The following is a 7202-nucleotide window of genomic DNA, read 5'->3' as shown; positions in this document are numbered from 1 at the left end:
TGCCCTCCTGTCATATATAACACCAAAGACTATTCATCAGCAATATGGGAATTCTAATATGAACTGTTTTGCAGGAAGTCTCTCTCTCCTTCTTGGGCATATTCTTTCCTTTTGCACTGAAGAGAGGGAAGAAAAAAAAAAAAAAGAGTTGAGGATAACCAGCTTTCAGGAAGCTCAGGTGTAAGCAATTCTCCTGTGCTTCCCACCTGATTGGAAGGGGCAAACCTTGGGCTCATTTAAGAGCTAGCCTCCAAAAGGTGAATGTCTTCTGGATGAGAGTTGTTTTTTGAGAAGTAGTATTCTATAGCTAGAGAGACTATCATCATTTGGGTAAGTTAAGATTTTCAGTGTATGCTTATTGATGTCTCTGATAATGCTTTGAAAATATTGCAAGGATCTTATCAGAAGTAAGTACTGATTTTTTTTGCTTGGTTTTTAATAGAGTTCTTAGACCAAGAGTCTTTAAACTCTTGTTGCTGTTAATAGAGTGTCTTTAAGGGAGTCTTGTGCTACGCTTACTGACCTTACCTTGATTCATGAAGGCTAATGTATCTTTGTACCCTCTAAGTCACATAGGCTGCTTTCCACTACATTGGGTTTTAGCAAGGTAGGGGTGGAAGGTGCTATGCAGGATGGATCTAAGCACACTGCCAAAGGCATTTCCAGTACAGTATCAGAGAAATGGAAAGCTGAGATCATGCTATGACCAGTTGTATTGACTATACAGGCTGCTTTCTTTCATACCCACTGTGGTATTCAGTCAGGCCTTTTGGAATTAAATTTCCTGTCATGTTGATTTATTTTGCATTCATCAAAAGGGGGCAAAGATTTTTAGGTAACTAAAATTGGAGATATATTTTAATTTCACACTTGAGCGTGGGAATTGCATCTTTTGTGAAGCTGGAAACTTACTGCTATCAAAATTTCAGTTTCCTACTGACAATATCATTAGCTCATATTAATACCCTTTCTTCTCTCAGTGAGGATTATGTATACTAAAGCCTGTGAATCCGCATTGCTTTATGATGTAGAACAAAAACAGAACTGTAAACAGAGCATCAATTCTCACTGCAGACATCTGACGCAGGACTATTTAAAAGTTTTTTTAAATGCTTCTGTTTCTTCTACCTATGGCATTTATGTAGTGAATGGACACTTGCAGCAATCTTGGCTCTTTATTATTTCTCCTTGCCAATGTTATTTTATATCAAGATTATAAATAGTCTCTTTAATATATATTGTAAAGTCAAGTATTAAAGCTTATACATTATACATGTTTATTCTAAGTGAAAGTTATTTTGGTCTACCACAATGTAAACTATTATCCTCATAATTTATATTTTTCCTGTTGATATCTTCATTTCTTCTCTTTTATAAAGGAAAATGTAAATAAAGTTCTTTAAATAAGTTGTATCTTGATTAAAGTTTACCCAATTTTCTCATACAATACTATTCTTTTTTCTGGAGGGTTTTTTTGTTTGTTTGTTTCTAACCTAAAATAATAAACCATGAGAATTAGCTTGTTTCAGAGCTTGTGTGGAAGCCTTCAAATATCTTTAAGGTGTTACAGGAAGATTGTGGCTTTTCTTTAATCAATGAATGGTTCTTATTCAACTTCTTTATGATGTTTTTGCAAGATATTATTGTATTCATACAAGACAAATCCCAAAAATAAGCTCTTAATGCACTTCATCAAAACATCAATATTTGTATGCTTTTTTCCAGGTTAGACTGAAAATTAGGGTTGTTCAGATGTGGAACTGCCATGAAAAAGCTTCTTGTGTAATTAGTCTCTGCTACCTTATCCTGCCATTCTTTCTCCATTTGTTTGTAACTGTTGAAACACCTGCAATGTGTTTGTTGATTCTATGAAGGAAGGTGAAAAAACTGTGAGGTTGTCTTTTTGTACTATTGGTGGAGCCGCAGAATGAATGCTCTGAATTTGCAGAGAAGAATTGGCTTCTTCTAATCTGAGAGATTGGGTCTTCTGGATCTGAGATTTGGAAGCAGAGACAATTACCACTCATCCAGAACTGGATGCCAAGATACTCTTGCAACTGAGCCTGAAGTTTTCTCTCTCCTTAACACAAAGGATGGCTTAGCTTGTTAGCACTGAGAAGGCATGTAGCATTTATTCCTTCACATTTTCCGAGGAGTCCAGAGGTTACAGCTGAAACCTGAAGGTTACAGCACCTGTTCTAGAGGAAGCCCCACATAATCTAGGAGCTCTCTACAATTATGTCAAGGTTTTCTGATGACTAATCATTTTTTTTTTTAAATCTGTATCTTTGGCAATGGGAACCTTTTAAATTGAACATCCCTTAAAGACACATTTAGATTTAACAGTAGGCAGGAGGTCTGTGTACAGAAACTTCTCTTTTGAAAGTGGCCTCAGATTCTTAATTCACTCACTTTTGAAATATGATTTTTTTTTTCTTTCCTTTCAACTCTTATGTTGCTCCATAAGTAAACTTAAAACTGAAAGAATTTATAACACAGTTACATCACAAGTACAACTGGTTTGATTTCTAGCCTACATGTAAAAGCTGAGTAAAACTTCTAACACTGTGAGGGTGGGATAGGGAATCAGACTTTATCTACCTGTGCTTTTTGAAGACCAACTATTCTATCTTACTGAAATATATAATCTTGGTATGCCAGACATCAGTGCTATGAAACATCATCTGCACCCATTTCTTTATATTATAAATCCTAGATTAAAGAGTAGTAACAGTTAAAAGAGAATAAATTGTATATTACTTAGCTGTATATGTGGGTCTGATTCTCATTCTTACTGTGATCCCTTTATAGTGGCAGTAAAGCATGGTTCTCAGCTGGATGCAAATTTCTTCTGTAAGAAGTTCTACTTCACACTAAACTTGTGCTCCTTGAGAGCATAGGCTGTTCATATAAGAATCATTATTTGTTACACAGGTATGTATATATAGTGGTAATTGTTTACATGAATACAAGAGAGTTCATATAAAATAAAAAGGTACGTGAGACTTACCTGTATCAAAACACTGTCTACGTGATATTTGTAAAAACTTTTTCATACTTTGTTCATTGCGTTTATCTTCCAGGCTATCTGGGAGCAGTGTGAGCTTGATTTGCGGAAGAAAAAGCCACCTATCTGTGGTCAGAAGCAAGTTGTGTAAGGTTGAGATGGTTGAGTTTGGACGTTTCCTAGCTGTATTCAGTAGCTCCTAAACAAACCAGCAGAAGTCACTAACAGTTCTGGGCAAACTACTAAATACACACCCTGGGAGTGAAAACAAGTTGTGTCTTACCTTCAGAGAAGCCTGCTCCATGTGTTGTTCATTTTTTAAAATTATTTTTAGTTAACCTGACTCTAACTATAAACTCAGCCACATATATCACAGTGTAATTGTATTGCACAGATACAAGACCTCTATGAATGGGTAAACTGAGTCCTACGCGTTCAAAGTAGTGTTCTTCAATTCACTGCACTGATTCATCAATTGAACACAAGCCAAAGGCCATTATAGTGGAGGAGTTGTTGTTTATAACTTCATCTGGGCCTGTACCTGTTACGTGGGAGGCTCCTACAAGCCCTTTTAAGTTGTATTCTTCTTATATTGACATCCCCCCTTTCCGTATGTTTTTTAGACACTGCAATATGAATTATGCTTATTATGGATATGACAGCCAAATCTATTTTGCTCTTACAAGCGATGTGCCAAGACAGCCTCTGTTCTGTCAGTAAGCACTGCCAAAGTACAATTGCATATGGCAGCAAACCTTTTTCAAGTTAAAACAGAAATGCTGAAAACTGACTTGACTAATCTATCAAAATTGCTTCCTGACTCTCCTGGGTTTTTTTTCTGGCTGCTACAAGACATCCTTCTACAATGCAACTGGAAACTCTTTGGAACTAAGTCAATATTTTCATTCATATTTCATGTTAACACTGGACCCAAACACTGTAAGGTGCTAAATCTTTTTGAAAGGGTGACAATCAGTGGTTTCCAACACAGAGACTGTGGTCTAATGGTGTGCTACCATGATCGTGGATTTTGTGCAACTACTTATATAAAATTGGTCTGAAGTACTATTAGCACAATATTGACAGTTTATCCTTATTCTTCCTTCTCACTGTATATAAATGCACCTGTGAGATCAGTGAAGAGAAAGAATAAAGGAAGAATAAGTCTCAATTCCTTTACTTTCCACCAAATTTTAATACTTCTTTCCTCTGTCGTTCTCACAGAAGCTCAGTTGCTGGATGAAAGCAGGCCTGGGGCCTGGGTGAGCTCCATGGCTCACCATGCAGGAGAGTTGCTTTGCTCCATTTCTCTTTAACACTCATGTTTATCCCTGTCTTCGTTCTAAGAACCAGATGGCTCAGTGCTGTTGTCCTTCCACCACTGGGAAAATATTACTCAGCAGTTCCATGCTTTATGAGGCTGACTTGAAAAGCTTTCTTCTTCAGGAATTGTTTGCTATGTTGCTTTCTAACTGGATTCACTGATAAAAGCACTTCAGTACCTTTAGATGCTCATGAATGCTGCTGCCACATTTCTTACCTCCACTAGCTCTATTCAGTATACAAAGGGCTCCTTTTTATCATCATCTCATAGGTTTCTTTTGTATAGCAAATCAATTAGTTAAACACGCTTTCACATTGTGTAGATTAGGCATCCTGCTAGGTAATAGCTGTTTTTTGAATGTGAGTGGATCCTGAATTTCTGTGATGGAGTAGCAGTGACATTTCTGACAGGCAATGACACTGTAATATCACATAACTGGTACCACGATAAAGGCTTAAGTTACTTTTCTTATTCTGAAGTTTCTTGTGCAAGAATGAAAAAGCCACGTCTGTCTGGCATCGCGTTTAGTTTTTGAAATGAGTGTTTTTTAGGTACTGTTGTCTGCAACCCAAATCCTTAGCTAGTACAAATCATCATAGGCTCTATTTTCTTCAAATATAATACTGATTTACATTAGTCAAGCATCTGTAAAGAGTAACCACTATAAAGCAGTGAATTTCTGAGTTTTATTAATTTAGGTCATGATCCAGCAGCGTTTCTTATAACCCTCACCTTAAAGTTTTTCTGAGATCTAGGAACTAGAAAACTAGATGTACGTGATCCCTGCATGGGAATACCTTGAGTGGACAATCCCACTTTTTTTTTTTTTTTTTTTTTAAATCTCAATAGTAGTATGAGATTGAGTGAGTAATAAAGTGCTTTCTCTGGGGCTTTGTGGCCCCAGATCATGGATCCAGGATGAGAACAGAATATCCTTCTACCTTTGTTTATCAGAAAATTCAGCCACAATTATCTTTACCTTAAATGTTCGATTTCAGGCATGTGCCCTCTGAAATCAATGTCAAAACTCTCCTTGGCATGAATCAGGAGCAGGACTAAGTCAGCTGACAGCACTGCTCCTGCAGTAGGGTTGTGCCACTAGATTAGAGAATCCCTAAATTGGACAGGTCTGCCCTGTGTCTGGCCGTTACTTGGCAGACATCAGAGTGCTAAGTTTAGCTTTGTATTGATTGTAATTTGCTGTGGGATGCTGGGCAGGGAGGAAGATCTAGAAATGGAAGATTATAATGTATTATTGCATTTACAGCATTGATAGTATTGCGAATCGTTCTTTAACTTCTACAGGAATATTTTGGGCACAGACATAAAAATACCCAAAATAACAGCCTTGCTCATCATTTAGAGAGACAGAGAAAATGTTAAAAGATATATTGTGTAATAGAGGTTTTTTTTTTTTCATAAGTTGGGAATAGTTTAAGATTCTCCGAACTCAATTTTTTTTTCTACCTGCATTTCACATGAACTGAATTCTACAAATTTGCATTAATAGATTTTTTGGAAGCAACTGTTGGTAAGAGATGAAGAATTACAAAGCATTTGTAATTACTTGAAGGAGTATCTGAAAATGCCAGAGCACTTAACTTTGCTTAAATAAAGAATGTGTTTCTGAAGAGTAGTGGAAAAAGCCCTTGTAAGTTTCCAGAAGACTTTTCAACAGCTCTACAGCTGTAGATGCACAGACCAGGAAGTGCAGAGTTATACCAATAGGGTATGAATGAGGAACTAGAGATTCTTGGTAAAGAATCTCTAGTAAGGTAAGGCATATGATTCAGGTGAAATTATGCAGGCTTTCCCTTCAATTGAAGTGTAAAGACTAGTATTCTGTCATGGGGATGATAAAGCTGGGGATAATCACTTTTGCTTGATTGCATAATTACTAATACAAATATGGATATAAATCCTAACATCTGCATTGGGAAATGTAGGTGAGGGTGAGGACAGAAAACATTAACTGTGCAGTTCAGTAGAGGGATAAGCAAACTGCGTAGATGTTGTTTCTTTGCCTAGATACTTCACTTCACCAAGACTGAAGTAATTTTAATTTCCCAAAGATGCAAAACTGCTTTAGAATTCCATTTGAAAGAAAACTTTAGAACTTAAACTAAGCACAGCCAAGTACAAGCCCAGTTTTAAACTGTTTGTTGTTTGTTGTTTCTTTCTTTCTTTCTTTCTTTCTTTTTTTTTTTTTTTTTTTGTCAGGCAGACCCTATTTACTGCAGAGTGAGGAAGCCTAAGGGACGTGTTACATTATAGGACAGCTATCCATTTACCTGCAAGGGTTTCAACTGCTCCAACCTTGAGTACAAAGCAATACGATCACATCCGTGCAGTACTGCATACAGAGCATCTTTTCCAGCTGGGGCTGACCAGGCATTACCCTTAGAAACTTGTGCTGGTTGTCCCCATTCAATTTCTGGTCCTTCATGTGTGAGGACGTGGCTTTCAGATTTTGCTCTTCTATTTTCCTGGAAACTGAGGTTAGGATGACTAGTCTGCTCTTCAAATCTTCGTTCTTGCCCATATGAAAGACTGATATTATGATTGCCTTATTCCAGATGTCAGGAACTGCCTTTGATTGTTGTGATCTTTTGAACATGACAGAGACTGGCTTTGTGATGATTTTGGCTAGCTCTTGTGTCCACAGCATTCTATCCTATAAACGTCCAATTTACTGAAGAGGTCCTAAGTCCACTTCTCCTTGTGTGTAATGCCTTCCTCCTGCAGAGTCTTACAAGTCATATTGCATATATACATATATATATATATATATATACATATATATATAAAACCTTTATCAGTAAGGGCTGAAGCACTGAAAGCATTGAGTATTACTTCATCTTATTCCCCATC

The 7202-nt window shown here is 36.9% G+C and overlaps 1 long non-coding RNA gene across 1 annotated transcript; it reads left to right on the top strand.

The window, feature by feature from the left end:
* The first annotated feature begins 1514 nt into the window (after positions 1-1514).
* LOC128080355 (uncharacterized) lies at positions 1515-3348 on the top strand. The gene is made up of 3 exons (XR_008206618.1): positions 1515-1878; positions 2812-2934; positions 3084-3348. It is a non-coding gene; the product is annotated as an uncharacterized LOC128080355 (long non-coding RNA).
* The last annotated feature ends 3854 nt before the right edge of the window (positions 3349-7202 follow it).

The sequence above is a fragment of the Tympanuchus pallidicinctus genome, unplaced genomic scaffold (assembly GCF_026119805.1).
Source record: "Tympanuchus pallidicinctus isolate F22 unplaced genomic scaffold, pur_lepc_1.0 scaffold2, whole genome shotgun sequence".
Classification (NCBI taxonomy): Eukaryota; Metazoa; Chordata; class Aves; order Galliformes; family Phasianidae; genus Tympanuchus; species Tympanuchus pallidicinctus.
Note: the sequence above shows the minus strand (reverse complement) of the source record. Positions and strands in the feature narration are given on the sequence as shown.